The 15,796-nt window shown below is 45.9% G+C and overlaps 1 protein-coding gene across 8 annotated transcripts in view; it reads left to right on the forward strand.

Moving 5' to 3' along the window:
* The first annotated feature begins 325 nt into the window (after positions 1–325).
* APBB2 (amyloid beta precursor protein binding family B member 2) overlaps positions 326–15,796 on the forward strand; it is a 388,585-nt gene continuing 373,114 nt past the window's right edge. For 4 of the 8 annotated variants that reach the window (XM_019413467.2, XM_053901611.1, XM_019413516.2 and 1 more), the window contains exon 1: positions 328–457. The gene's annotated coding sequence lies outside the window, so the exon portion shown is untranslated. Of the gene's footprint in view, positions 458–15,796 lie in introns of all 8 variants that reach the window. The other 4 variants (XM_019413479.2, XM_019413526.2, XM_019413533.2 and 1 more) reach the window with 3 other exon arrangements.

Genomic DNA, 15,796 nt, shown 5'->3' on the forward strand with positions numbered 1-15,796 from the left:
TACTGGGCTGCATCGCGACTTCCAGCCCTTGGCTCACGGAACCCAGGCCCCCACTGCCTCCCTGCCATCTTCCCAGGTAATAGGGGAACCGTGGGTCCCAGCGGCCCCGCAGCCTCTGCCTGCAGGGGTCGCACGAGGAGCGCGGCCCGCCCCCTCCTCCCCGGCCCCCGCCCCCGGCCCCGCCTTTCTCCGGTTCGGCCCCCGCCTGGCCGGGTCCCTCCAGTCTCTCCTCGCGCAGCCGCCGCCAAAGCCTGGAGAAGTGGAATCTCGCCGGCGCCGCTGCCTGCGCGGGACTCGCGGAGCGGCACTGGGCATGCTCAGTCGCCGGAGCCCGTCCTGGTCTCAAGTAGGAAGCTCGTGCGCTGCACCCGCAGCTGATCCGGGCGCTCCAGGGAAGGCGAGATTGGAGCAGAGCGGCCGGGCGCCGGTGCCGGAGCGAGCGCGGCGCGCATCGCTGGTGAGCCTCGTTTTCTTCCTTGCTTTTGCCCTGGACCCCAGGGCGGCCCGGGAGTGCTGGCGAGAGACCCGGGCAGCGGCAGCGGCAGCGGCGTGCGACGAGTGGCTGCGCGCAGCCCGGCTGCTGCTCCTCTCCTGCCGGCCCCTGGGGCTGCGCGGCCACTGCCGCCCGCCTCGCGGCAGCCACAGCTGCAGCAGCTGCCGCCGCATCTGCAGGGGGAACTCGTTGCGGAGTCCGGTGCACCCTGCGCTCGCGCCGCAGGGCCGGCCGGGTGGCACCGCGACTGCGGGCTCACTCCTTGACTTCCATCCCTCCCGCTTCCCGGCGCCCTGGTTCCCTCGGCAGCCCGGGCTTGGCGGGGCCTGGGGCGGGGGAAGACAGGGTTGGAGGGGGTGCGCCCGGGTGGGGGGCTGCGGAGGGGAAAAGTGAGGGCGGGCGCCGGCGGAGAAGAGCGCACACCCCCTTGCCCTGGTACCGGCCTCTGCTGTGCGGTTGGGCTCTCCCTCCTGGGGCGGCAGCGCGCTCCTGCCGGGGAGTTGGAGACGGCGCTGGCTTCTTGGGGGTTCAGACGCTAGCTGCTGGGAGATCAAAGGGGGAAAAGTTCATTTCCCTCTCGGCGGCAGAGAGCGTTTTAAGTAGAAAATGGCTGGGCGAAGGGGACCTAATCCGGGAAGCTGGCCACCGGGTCCTGAATGCCCCTCTGCTGCCCGGCGGGAGGAATGGAGGGTTGAACGTTGGAAATGACATTTGTTCGATGAAAACAGCGCTGGACGGAGCGAGGGGTGCCGAGTCCCATAGAAACAATGCTGGATGGTCTAGACCGCGGTGAAGAGATCTAGAACTGAGGGGGTAGGGCGAAGGGCCGAGGGAGAGTGGAACTTGAATTAAACCAGAATAAATTGGAGAAATCGGATTTAGAGTTGTGGCCGTTTTGTAGTCAAGTTCTGCGCAGTTTAGAGCCACAACTGTCATAAACGTTTTTGGATGGATTGAGTGGTTGGGAGGGCCAAGATTGAGAAGAGACTAATAAGGTCAGGGTCAGAAGCTCCGACGAGACTGGGTTCTGGAGGGGGCGTAGTTTTAACAAGTCCTTCAGTCACTGTCTTTACAATGCGCCTGATGACTTAGATGAAATACCTAAAGGATTATCATAAAATGATGCCAACAGTGGTGTTTCAGTTCCAAGAAATGAGGAAACTTTGGGAAATTGGCATTGGTTTGTCATTTGTTTAATATTTAACTGATTTAAACAAACAAAACAGTGGCTTCCTGATCTGTTGTTCTGGATTTGGGTCTCTTAAGTCTTTGATTTTTTTTTCCTTGTCATGGACTTCTATTTCAAATCTTGTCCTCAAAAGGCCATGATAATTAAGGATATCCAAGTTTGTGTAGCTGGCCTTTCAGGAACATAATCCTTGAAGGGGGATTTCTTTGTGAATTTAGGTAGCAGCTTTGTTGCATTTTCTATTTGTAGCTTGAAAACAATAATTGTTCAACAGCTGTGTATCGTAATTTGCAGAATCCTAGAAATGCACTGATTTGAAAGGATGGCATTTTTCAGATGGATGAGGAATCTCGTGCTGGGGGAGATGCTGAGAGAACACAGGTGGCAGTAGAGTATAGTGGGCTAGGAGTCAGGATACCAAGGGAGACACACAGGCAAGATTTCTGTTGCTTTTCTTCTGTCATCATCGTACTGCATGACCCCCAGAATCCCTTGAGGTCTTCATAATCTAGGGATGCCCCTGGGTATTTGCTCAGAGCTTTGGAGAAAGGGGTCTAAAGTTGAGATCTTTTTCCAGGGAAGGAGTTCCTTACACTTTATTCTCTTTTCAAAAGGATATTTTGAACTAGGTAATTCACCTCCAAGGAGCCAGCACCATTCAGCACTTTGTGAAACTTTTATGCAGTGGTAGTGGAAAAGCTTGATGAGCTGAAGTCTAAAAGACTGGCATTTTACACTTAAATGGACTAATATGAGTAAGAGACTACAACATTATTTAAAAAATTACTACATCTTGTAAGAATCCACATGTACAAAGATAATGTATTTTAAAACTGCTACTCTTTTTACTTTTTTAATGTCACGTTTCAACTTTCAATGATCTTTTTCCTGCCACCAGAAAAACAACAAACATTGAATTCTTTCTTTCTTTCTTTCTTTCTTTCTTTCTTTCTTTCTTTCTTTCTTTCTTTCTTTCTTTCTTTCTTTCTTTCTTTCTTTCTTTCTATTTCTTGTTACAGCAGGAATTAATACTGAAAGCCTTGCCCTAGTATTAGTACAGGGTTGGGGCGCCTGGGTGGCTCAGTCAGTTAAGCCATCAGATTCTTGGTTTTGGCTCAGATCATGATCTCACAGTTTGTGGGTTCAAGCCTTGTGTCCAGCTCTGCACTGCCCGTGTGGAGCCTGCTTGGGATTCTCTGTCTCCCTGTCTCTCTGCCCCTCCCTGCTCTCTCTCTCTCTCTCTCAAAATAAATAAATAAACTTAAAAAAAAAATAGTACAGGGTTATGCTGAGTACTCTGATTTCACAGTATCTAAATTTGCCTTTTAAGAAAAATGGATTGTTCTCTATATCTTTTTTAGTTACACTTTTTAAAAAAGTTTATTTATTTATTTTGAGAGGGGGTGGGGTGTGTGGGCAAGAGAGGGGCAGAGAGAGAGAGGGAGAGATAATCCCAAGCAGGCTCTATGCTGTGAGCTTGGAGCCCGACATGGGGCTTGAACCCAACGAACTGAACTGCGAGATCATGACCTGAGCCGAAATCGAAAGTTGGGCGCTTAACCGACTGAACCACTTAGGTGCCCTTAGTTACACTTTTAAAATAGGCAGGACTCTGATGTTGTAACACCTTAAGTTTTCCATGGCTGTAGGGCTTTTAGGAAAGTATTGTAAGAAGGTATTAACTAGTTATGTGGGCAATTCTTATTTTCCTGCCCCATGTTAAGGAAACTAGCATTTGTTGAATGCTTGCTCTGTGCCAAGTCTGATATGAAGCTTCTTACGTATATTATCTTATGTCTCAGTATCTTTCACATGAATGTCAGCTTCCCAAGAAAGCCCCTCTGAGGAGGTGGACAATAGTTTGATTGCACAGCAATAGAACTTTAAAGTTTTATCTTATATGAGAATATTTCTGACGTTTTCGTTATTAAAGAAGCATTCTGTTGTGAAACATTTTTGATTTGTTATTTGGAATTAGATTTGATTGGAACAGCATGTTTTCAAAATGATTTGAATGTTTTAAATAATCTCTCTGGATTTAAAAACTGTTTTATGTTCGTTTATTTTCAACAGTGTTGTGCTACCAACACATAAACCTAACTGTAAGGGAGATAAACCCAGATTACCCATTTTATTTCGAATGTGTTATTAGTATTCTGCCAGTTGATGGCATGTCTCAGGTGAAATGGTTTGTCAGACACAGAGTGACAGATTCTCCATAATAAAAGAGTCTGGTGGGATTTGGTGGAAAGACTATGAACCAGTGACTCCCAAGACTTGCCTCTGAGTCAGGCTCTTCTGCTACTTTCATTTACTGTGTGATCTTGGGAAAGTCTGTTTCCTTGTCTGGGCCTCAGTTTTTCCATCTGTAAAATGAGGGAGTTGCAGTAGAGTGCACCTCCTATTGGGTTCTTTTGTCCCATTTCAGGAGTCTGTGATGCAACCATTTGAGGACGTGGGGGTGGGGGTGGGGGGGTGATTTGGACTTAATTTAGAGCATTAGATGAAGCTGATTTTGTGTTTCACTAGGTCTGGCCTATCCTGACCTGGCCTTTGAGGAATGCCTTTCCCTCCCTTTTTTTTTTTTTTTTTTTTAAACATTTTTTCAAAGTTTATTTATTTTTGAGAAAGAGAAAGACAGAGTGCAAGTAGGGGAGGGACAGAGAGAGAGAGGGAGACACAGAATCTGAAGCAGGTTCCAGGCTCTGAGCTGTCAGCACAGACCTGGACATGGGGCTGGAACTCATGAGCCATGAGATCATAACCTGAGCCGAAGTCGGATGCTCAACTGACTGAGCCACTCAGGCACCCTGTGGAATGCCCTTCCTTTTTTTGGCCAAATCCTTAACTCCCCTTTAGTTTTTGTCAAAGAATGGTTGTCATAAAATTAACTCTGTGGCCCTGCCAAGTCTAGGTAGGGGTAAGGTAATGATTAGATTTGGATAAAGCACATTAGATATTTGAAACTGTTTTATAGCATCTTCTGAGGGGAAACTCTGCTCTTGGGCATCAGATAAACTGAGAGAGAAGCCTCTACAGAGGCCACAGAGGAGAGTATCATATGTCTGGGGTGCCGGGCCTACTCCTAGGAAGTTTTGGCAAGCCCTTTCCATGTCCCCATCCTCTGTCTTCAGCCCTCGATTAGAAATGTAGCCCTTGCTCTCTGGAATAAAATTATCATTATCATTTCATGTTAGCACCATCCCTGTATTGGGCGGGTGTCCAGGGTCCGCTCCTGCAGTAGCAGGAGTGGTGGCTGTTGAGAGACATCTACTCAGCTTTGGCAAGATCGTGAACTTTTTTCCTTTTCTTTCTTTTTCTTTTGGCAAGCTATGATGATGGGGCAGAGAACAAAGGAGACTGATGCATTCGGTGTTTGTAGTGCACTTTGCTTTCATGACATTCACAAAACTCAGTGTCATTAACCTTCAAGTGAGGCAGGTGAGGAGATGCCAGAGTTGTTACCCGCGTTTTAATAATTGATGATAAACAGGCAGTAAATCTAATGCTTCTGATGTTAACCAGGCTGCAGGATTACTAGGCCTCTGGTAGGAGTGAAGCAGTAACTCAAACATGAGAGCCCTAAGGGAGGAAAGGCATAGAGGTTAGAAAGTCAGGTCACTACAACTTGGCCAGAAGTAAGAAGTCTGGATCAATTTCAAAGTATTAGAGGCCTTGGGGCACCTGTGTGGCTCAATCGGTTGACTGCCAGTCTCTTGATTTTAGCTCAGGTCATGATCCCGGGGTTGTGCGATCGAGCCCTGTGTTGGGCTCTGTGCTGAGTGTGGAGCCTGCGTGGGATTCATTCCCCCCTCCCCCCCCCCCGCCCCTTTCCCCCACTCATGAGCTCTCTCTCTAAAAATAAATTAAAAAAAAAAAAAGTGTTAGAGGCCTTTAGGTGTAGACTCACAGGAGACATTTCCTTTCTGCATAATCTTATTTCCATTATGTTTGAATCCTACCTGGTCTTATAAGCATTGACCAAATGCTAGGACAGACATTAGTTTTATCATCAGGAAAAAGGTCTAAATGTATAATGTATTGATACATAAAATGTATAGATTTATATGGACAAAGATGGGACGAGAACTTGGAAAAAAATGAGTAGTATGGAATTATGGATTAAGGTATTTATGATTTGACAGTGGTTATAAGTTCTATTCTTTGCCTCTCATGGAAATCCTGCAAAATTTTGTCTGCTAGGTAATAACTGAGGTTTTAAAAGTGTAACTCTACTGGAAAGTATGCTTTAGGAATACTCAGGGTGGGAGGAAAAGTGGTTTCGTTTGTGTTTTTCTTTTAAAGTAGGCTAAAAAGAATGCGGTTTTGTAACGGAGCTAGGAGGAAGTGCGCTTAGGAGGAGGAGGTTGGAGAGAACCTGCAGAGAGCTCTAGAGAGTGAAGGGCAAAGCTGTTTTGGGAGAAGGAAAGCTTGGCATTACAGTGCTGTAGGATGTAGTGTTTTCAGAATTGCTGCCCTATAAATCAGATTTTAGTTTCCACACAACTTAAAAGTGCAAAGCATGGTGTTAGGCCTCAGGCCATTGTCTGTTGGGGATGTGTTTGCTGGCCTTATCAAAATAATGATGATGCTGAAGTGAATGTTTTGTAAGTGTGTCTAAATTAGAAGATGTGCCCTTTTTTCTTTTTTTTTTTTTTAATTTTTTTAACGTTTATTTATTATTGAGAGACTGAGAGACAGAGAGACACAGAGCATGAGCAGGGGAGGGGTAGAGAGAGGGGGACACATAGAATCTGAAGTAGGCTCCAGGCTCTGAGCTGTCAGCACAGAGCCCGACCCGGGCTCGAACTCACAAACTGCGAGATCATGACCTGAGCTGAGGTCGGTTGCCCTATCTGAGCCACCCAGGCGCCCTATCTTTTTTCTCTTTTCTTTCTTTTTTCATGTTTATTTATTTTGAGAGAGAGAGCACACATGCATGTGCCGGGAAGGGGCAGAGAGTGAGGGAGAGAGAGAGAATTCCAAGCAGACTCTATGCTGTCAGTGCAAAGCCTGATGTGGAGGCTTGATCTCACAAATCACAAGATCAATGACCTGAGCTGAAATCAAGAGTCAGATGCTTAATCAACTGAACCACCCAGGTGCCCCATAAAGATGTGTCCTTTTTTCTCTGAGACTATACCCTTCTGATTTGGGGGGTAGATTTTTTTTTTTTTTTTTTAATGAATTGGTGGGAATATTTTTATTTGGCAGCTTAATGGTCCATGAAATTGACAAGTCTGGGAAGCCAGGCCTGAGATGTCAGAGCCCTGCCTTTGGGATAGAGTGAGAAGTGTAGGCCAGGCCAAACTGGAGCTTATGGGTGGGCTGATGGGGCCTCTGGGCCTTCCAGGAATGTAGGGTCACTGGTAGAGACCAGGGTCTTAGGAGCTTGGAAGAAGCTAATTTTGAAAGTGCTCTGGGAACCAGCAGATATTTTTGAATTATAGCCCAAGAATGTCAAAGGAAGTGCCAAGAAGAAAGATGAGGGTCTGAGAGAGCAGAAAGGACAACTGAAATGTGAATTTCAGCAGGCAAGGCCTCAAAATGACAGCTCTTAGTGTTGGTTTCTTTGCATGCAGGCTCCTTTCTGCCAAGGCAGCATGCTTTAGCAATTTGGCGTTGGTGCTTCTAGGAAATGCTGCTAGAGTCAAAGCCATAGAACAACAAGTGGTCTAACAGCCAGCTTGGTTTGGACCTCTGAGTATCATGTCTTCCAGAGCAAGTAGGAAGCTTAAGAATAGTTTGCTCAGGGAATTGCAAACCCAGCTTATTTCTGTTTTATTTATTTATTTATTTTATTTTTTATTTTTGGGACAGAGAGAGACAGAGCATGAACGGGGGAGGGGCAGAGAGAGAGGGAGACACAGAATAGGAAACAGGCTCCAGGCTCCGAGCCATCAGCCCAGAGCCTGACGCGGGGCTCGAACTCACGGACCGCGAGATTGTGACCTGGCTGAAGTCGGACGCTTAACCGACTGCGCCACCCAGGCGCTCTGCTTATTTCTGTTTTAAATAGTAGGTTAAGAAAATGATGTATTTTCTTTTTTTTTTTTTAATTTTTTTAATGTTTATTTATTTTTGAGACAGAGAGAGACAGAGCATGAATGGGGGAGGGTCAGAGAGAGAGGGAGACACAGAATCTGAAACAGACTCCAGGCTCTGAGCTGTCAGCCCAGGGCCCGATGCGGGGCTCGAACTCACAGACCTGAGATCATGACCTGAGCCGAAGTCAGACGCTCAACCGACTGAGCCACCCAGGCACCCCGAAAATGATGTATTTTCAAATAATACTTTAAAATCTATGCTTAATGATATTTGGGTCTTAGTGGTCATCATGGCAATCTATTGTTGGAGCTCTTTGTGCTAAGAGCTTTATCACCGTTAACCTATTTAATTCTTACAAAATGCCGTAGTGCTGTCCCCATTTTAGAGATAAAGAAACTTTAGAGGTCCTTTTCACTAAAGCCTGCACAGTGAACAGTAATGCTAACCCTGTAACTGTAGTGAGTATAGAGGAGTCCATCAGAGGATTGCTGAGGGACTGACAGGATGAAGAAATAACATTTATTAATTAAGGGTCAACTACGTGCCTTGTGTTTTACGGGAAACATCTCACTTAGTCCTTTAGGGTACCTCCTTCTTAGCTCTTCTGAGTGAGGAACCTTCCTAAATTCACCATTTGGGGAAGAGGTGAAAATTTCACCTTTCATCCATTTTCACAATGGACATTAACCTAAATCCACATATTTAATGGTTGAATTAGTTCTTTCATATTATGGTTCCAATATGCGTTTCTTTCATGTGCCCACAAATTGAGTAGTAGAAAATCCAGATATAATTTCTGAATGTGTCTGAAACTAGGGGTTGCTGTATAGCCTCTCTGGACACATTGCAGTCTAGAATGTTTCTACTGTGAAAAAATACACACTGGAATCTGATTGGTTGTCACGTGCCGATCATGGGGCAATGCTAAGGATGGCAGAGGTTTCTGATGTCTGGGAGAAGGTGAGGTGAGGGTTTCCAGGTTTCTCCAGCTACTTGTGGCTGGCTTGAGACTTTTGGCCGCTGGAGTGGTGGGTCTGGAGAGAGAAATTCAGCACGCTTGTTGGTGGTGCCTCTCTTTGGGAGCAGCCGGCATGCTCCCTTCTGATTTTCATTGGATTTCCTAAGTGGACTTTTATCCTGGGCAAGAGAGTCTGCCTGTTTGCTGGGCAGTACTACTTGTCAGTGGAAGTGAATAAATTAGAATTTCTTTAGCGTGAGTTAGGTTCCTTGAGTTGATTTTTTTTCCTGAGTGAACTAATACCAAATTTCTGAACCTAGTAACTGAGGCATGGTCTGGACTCACAGGCATATAGATACTTTGAGAAACACTGATTCAACCTCAGATTCTTCTGTCTGACCAGAATTTATCTTCTCTTATAACCAGGCTTTATTTATTTATACATTTTCCAGACCACTAGTGGAGACAGACAACAAGAAACCTTAGCTTCATTTATTTGTTCATGCCTTTGTTCAGCAGATGTTTATTGAGCACGTATGTTGTGCCAGGCACTGTGAGAAGTTCAGGAAGACAGAGGAATGTACCAGAGCACTGACTGTAAGGTGCGACAGGAGAGGCATGTGTGTGAAGTCTGAGGGAGTGGAGAGAAGGAAGGCTGTCCTCACTTGGTGGGAGTGAGGAGCCATGGCGAGGGACTCCTAGTGTAAAATCCCCACTACAGAAACCCTTTTCAGCTGACTCCTTTTCCATTTTCCTTCCCTCCATAGAACTGTTACAGCCTGTTTCTTCTATCCAATACCTGGGATTTGCCACTCCTTCCAATGGGAACCCAGAGATTTGGCCTTTCAAATCTCTATAGCAGTGGTTCTCAAAGAGGAGTGGGGGAGGGCAATTTTACCCTCCAGGGAATATTTGTCTGTCTTTCTTTCTTTCTTTCTTTCTTTCTTTCTTTCTTTCTTTCTTTCTTTCTTTGAGAGAGAGAGGGTGCAAGTGAGCGAGGGGCAGAGAGAGAGGGGGAGAGAGAAGAGAGAGAGATGGAGAAGAATCTCATGAGGGTCAGAGAGAAAGAGAGAGAGAAGAGTGGGGCTCACCCAGAGTGGGGCTTGAGCTCACCCAATGTGGGACTTGAACTCCCGAACTGTGAAATCATGACCTAAGCCGAGGTCAGATGCTTAATGACTGAGCCACCCAGGCGCCCTTGGAGACATTTTTGATTGTCATGACTGTGGAAGGAGTACTACTGGCATCTAGTGGGTAGAGGCCAAGGATGCTTGTAAATATCATACAGTGCGTGCATGCACAAGACAGCCTAGGGAAAGGTGGTAGCAGGTGGTTAATAGCCAGATTCTTAGGCTTCCAGTCTTGCCCTGCAATTTAATAGCCACATGACTGGCGACAATAGAATTACAGAATTACAGGTGGAGAACAGAATGTACAGTGCTTTAGTTTCATCATCCATAAGTAGGAATACTAATGGTGCCTATATGATATAGTCATTAGGAGGTTTTCATGAGTTAATATTTGAATATAATAATGAACAATACTTGGCATGAAGTAAGATCTTAACAGTTATAATTATTTTTTATTTTGAGCAAAAACTTTAACTTTTGACTCCAGAGAGCTTGAGTTTAGAGAATCCAGGGCAGCTGAGTTTGTGGCACCATCTCTCTGTATGCTTTGGCGTAAGAATTGGCCATTGTTTTTGTTTCTCTGGTCCCTTTTTGTCCATGGGTTTTATTTTCCACTGTTTCCACCTCTTGATTCTAGGACTTTTGATAGCTTTGTCTTTCATCCTTTTTTCCCAGGGACCCAGATTTATGTCCTTAATGAACCTTTCCCTGGAGGGCTGAGAAATATATTTATGATTTTTTCTTAGCTCTTTCTATTTTGGGAATGGTGAGAAAGCAGGAAGCAGGTCAGGGGAGACCGCCTTACTTCCTGATTGTCACAGCTCCCTTCTCTATGAAGTTCCACGCAAGAGTGAGAGGCAGGTGGTAGTGCCTGCTTAGTAACTAACTCTTCCCTCTCTCCACCCACCAGCTCCACCCCCAGGTTAGGTGCCTACTACTTCCAAAATACCCTGTAATTGGGCCACGACATTATCTGCCTGCTTGAAATCATTTCTAAAAATCAAAGCAAAGATGTAGAATGTGTCAGTGGGATTTAAAACGTCTTGGTCCTCTACTTGGTTTTGGAGTTGTTCTGAAAACAAAAGAGCAAACTTGTTACCTTAGGTGGCAGTGTCTCTGTGGCCTACAACTGTGTCTTCCTTTCACTTGCAAAAGTGCTCAAGTCATGGTCCTTGCTGGCTTTCCACAGGAAGATGGGCTTGTGGCTGCCACTCAGCAGATCAGATTTACTGTCAAATTTTGCTAACATAATTGACCTGTAAAGATTGCCATTCTGTGTTTTGAATGGTATCAACAGACTTGTTGAAAAGTCTGAAGTTGTCATGAGCTTTCTTTTTTTTTTTTTTGACAGGAAGCAGGATTTATTGGTGGGCATGAATGGGGAAGGGCAGTGCTGAGGTTCACATGAGTGCAGAGCCCGCCATTTGTCCAAGGGGCCACGATTAGGGATGTATTTGACTCCACAGCGATCTGGAATGAGCTGCTTTTTAGCCACACCATGTCTTCAAATTCGTCCCGATTAAACTTAGTAAAGCCCCACTTCTTGGAAATGTGGATCTTCTGGCGCCCAGGGAACTTGAACTTGGCCCTACGTAGGACCTCAATCACATGCTCCTTGTTCTGCAGCTTGGTACAGATGGACATGATGACTTGGCCAGTGTGGACCCTGGGGCTTTCCGGAGGCACCCCGCATACCTGTCTGGAGCCTAGATTGGAGAATGCGTGAGGCCAAACCTCAATGTCCACCGGAAAAAAACTGTCTCTAAGGTCCCTCAGGGCAATCCGTACAACCAACAGGCAAGTTGTCATAAGCTTTCTAATTCCTTCCCCATGACACAGTTATCTCTCCCCTGAATGAGAGCAGTGGCCTCTCAGTGGCCTCCTGGCCTGTCCAGCTCCATTCATTCAGTTTGGCTTCCAAAGCGCTGGGCGCTGTTCCAAATGCTGCCTGTGGAAACGGACCAGGGTGGAAACTGACCAGGATGGCCACTGTGTCTGCCTGCCTAAACTCTGTGTCTGGCGGGAGAGACTGACTACTGTGATAAAATGTGATGTGTGCTACCACGAGGGGAGGTGGGAGGTACTCCGTGCTTCCGAGACTAGCACCTGCCCTGGTTGGGTGTAGGGGGTGTGTCAGGCACGGCTTCCTTCCAGAGGAAAGGGTAGACAGCATGCCTGGCACCTCCACATCTGTAAGGTGCCCCTGACTCCAGACTCCTGCTTGGAGCTATGTTGTTGCTGATGGTGTGCCTCCCTTCCTTCCCACCACTGTGGCCTCTCGTCGAGTTGCCTTCTCTGTGGTCTCTCTGTTCATCCTCTGCACTGCCTGCAAAGTGATCTCCTGAAATCCTCTGCAGGTCCGGGCATGCCCGTCCCAGCCCTCCAGGGGCTCCTCATTGCCCTCAAGATGATGTGCCAGCTTCTTGGCATCACACCTGGTACCCTTCATGATCCGCTTTGCTCTCCATCTCATGCTCAGAGCTTGAGCCACACGGTTCTCACGACCTGCCCTTTTGGCTCTGGGGCTTTTGTCCTCTGTTCCCATTGCCTGCAACCATTCTTACTGTCGGTGTATTCTTTACTTGCTTGACTTTTGTTTCTCCTTCAGAAGTAGCTTAATCATCACCCACCTCAGTGTGTGTCAGAATGACCTGAGGGCTGGCTAAAACACACATTCTCCCCTTACCCCCAGAGTTTCTGACTCCCAGGACTGTGGCGTGGCCCCATCAAAGTTTGTATTTCTAACAATATCCCGGGTGATGTTGATGCTGCAGGTCTGGGGACCATGCTTGGGAGACCCTAGGTACATGGTCACCAAGGACAGGGTGACTGGCTCTTTTTGCTTCCACTGTGAGCGCCTGACAATCTCTCTTACATCAAGCCTTTGTTGTCATACTGCTTTGCAACTATTTACTTTCCTGGCTTCTCTTTAGTCTGTAAGCCCCTTGAGGGACAACACTGTTACTTCTTTATCTTTGTGCTCCCAGTGCTTAGAAATCCTGGGTGCTCATTAAACATTTGTCAAAGAATGAATATATGAATGAAAAATAACTTTATCATTGGAGACTTTAATAAATATGCCCCAGAACTTATTTTAGCAGCTAGTTTTTCCGACAGTTTCCCCCACAGTTGTGAAGGTATAGGCTTATAACATGCTGTTAATGAGATCAGCATGCGTTTGGTTAACATAAGAGCCAGTTAGCTGTGTGGTTTTGTGTCCAAATTCTAGAAAGGTCTAGGGGAGGGACTAATACTAAGCATATTAGTGTTTCTGGAATTACTCAAAAATTACTCAAACATAGGTTTTTAAATAGTGGCTTGGTATGAAAATATGTGTCCAAAAGATATGCAGATGTCATTTAATTTAGCAACCGTAGCATAACTGTGGTCTTTTTATTTGAAATAATAAATCTCAGTGAACTGATATTAAATGTAACCAGATGTTTAAGCAATCATTTCTTTAAGCCAGAGGGAGGGATAGCTAGAATACTTCATGTGCTTACTCATTCCGTAGATGTTTATTGAGCATCTATCTACTATGTGCCAATAGGCCCTAGGACTATGGCAATGAGTAAAACACTCCCGCTTTCTCAGTGGGAGGTGCCAGGGGGAAAATAGAGTTGGGGGATGTGATGCAGAGTGCCTAGAGGGCTCCTTTAGATCAAGTAGTAGGAAGTGACTTATTAAGCTGTGTCCTGATTGACAGGAAGTGATGGCCATGTCGAGATCATGACATGGAAGGGAGCAGTTTAAGGCTACGAGAATGGTGCAGAGGGCCTAACTTTAAAGCCTGTCTTTGAGGATCCCTGATGCCCCTGTGGTGTTGAAGACTGGATTGACGTCACCTTATTATTTTTTTTATTTTTTTAATGTTTATTTATTTTTGAGAGAGAGAGAGACAGTGTGAGCAGGGGAGGGGCAGAGAGGGAGGGAGACACAGAATCCGAAGCAGGCTCCAGGCTCTCAGCTGTCAGCACAGAGCCCGATGCAGGGCTGGAACCCACGATCCGTGAGATCGTGACCTAAGCCGAAGTCAGACGCCCAACCAACTGAGCGACCCAGGTGCTCCCCCCCTCCACCCGTCACCTTATTATTGTGCTTGCTAATTCAGATCCAGGCTCAAGCCTTGCTTCCACAGCTCCAAAAGCAGTACTTCCCAAAGGGTGTTCAGTGAAACCTGAGTTATGGGAAATATGTTGGGAATAAAGGTTTCTGCCATTGAGTTCAGAAAACTGCATGCACCTTCTCTTTCCATTAACATATTCAGGAGGTTAACTACATTTAGTCCCGCGTTTGCCCACGGGCCTACTTTGCGCAGCATCTTCTGAACTGATGTATCTTGTTGCACATCTTGGACAGTCAGCTCTAAAGCTGCTGCTTCGTGCACACCTAAAAGAATATTTCACGTGAGGCAGGCTTCTCTCTGCTCTTCACGTTCCACTTCCCCTTTGGTGACTTTGATTGTGGAAGAGAAGGTGGGAGTGGGATTTCTCACATTGGTTTTCCAAATGCCTTGTGCCCAGTGGATCAGTCCACTGATTTGGGTCCAAAGGTAAGTGGCGTTTAGAGCCTGAGAGGTCATTGTTCGTTCGCTGCATTCGGGGAGGGGTTGGCTGTAATGTCATGTCCATGCAAGCGGTTTCTGCACACGCTTTAGCCTCTGTTACTTTAATGGAGAATGGTTTGTGGTTGAGTTATTCATTCTGTCTTCTTTTGGGTATGTAAACATCGCTTTGGGTGTCAGCTGACCCTGAGTAGAAGTAGAGGGAGAGGAGTGATCTGCTGGGAGTTGCTAAGGGTGAGCCTTAGGTATGAGAACATTAAGCTTGGGTCAGACGCTGTGTACTGAACCTTTACTGATGTTTTGGAATCTTAATACCAGCTTAAAAAATACTGGCATTTAGATTTCCTTTCAGTTGAGGTATGTTTGGTTTTGGCCCTTCCTGAAGTCAGAGCAGATGGACAGGGTCTGTCTTTTTGAAGTTTTGTTGTTGACCTTTATGGTTCTAGTTTGGCACAGCAAGCCCGGAAAGGTTCAAGGTGGGATAAGCTCACTGAAAACTTTCATTTGAGGGAGAGTCCAAGATGAGTCTTTGTGTAGAATAATTCAGAGTAAAAGAGCATTTGGCTCATTTGCCAGGGTTGCGGGGAGGCTCCCATCCTGTGCTGCTGATTTTTTGTGCTTGGGGCAATTTCCAGAAAGAGGCAGTGTGGGGCCTGACTGAGAGAAAGGTTAAAGAAGCTGCAGATACAGATGGAATAGTCCTGGAAATGGCCCACCCAGCGAGGGAACTAGTGGTGGGGCACTAGAGGGAATACCTGGGGTTTCCTTCTAGTTCTAGGAATTTGGAATGATTAGTGCTTTTGGGTCCTCTGTGTTGGGGCACTGTGTTTGCATGGGTTGTGCTCTCCTTAAATGAAACAGAAACTTTAGTATGAGTGGTGGATATATTGGATACCATTACTGTGCACAGGATTGCCGTGTCTTCAATTATCTAGTATCCCCAAACTCCTGCATTCAAATGATATACATTCCAGTGACTTGAGCAGGAAGTATGAGAAGTAGTGGAACAGAAGTAACACTCACTGCTCTTATGCATGAGACCTAGCAGTTGGGTCGGTGTCGTTTTCTAAAAATGTCTTTTTTTCTAGGTCTTGAGGTTATTTCTACTAAAATGAGTAAAGGAAGTCTTGCATTCCCTCAACTTAGGTATAATTGTCTCCCGGTCAAAGTCATCTCCTGCTGACTTGAGTTTTAGTTCATCTTAAATCATTTTCCTTTACTGGTACTAGATCCTGCTTTTCTATATATTACATGTATATATTTTGCAAGCCACAAGTTGAAACAAGAAACAAAAATAAGGCATGGAGTTTTATTGAATTTTATCTTTTCCCCCCTTAGTTCTGAGAACATGTGAATTGCAAGAAAATCAATATGAAAAAGCTGGGGAGAATGTTGATTTGCGGTATTATTATTT

Source organism: Panthera pardus, unplaced genomic scaffold, assembly GCF_024362965.1.
Source record: "Panthera pardus isolate Hobbes unplaced genomic scaffold, ASM2436296v1 HiC_scaffold_13, whole genome shotgun sequence".
NCBI lineage: Eukaryota > Metazoa > Chordata > Mammalia > Carnivora > Felidae > Panthera > Panthera pardus.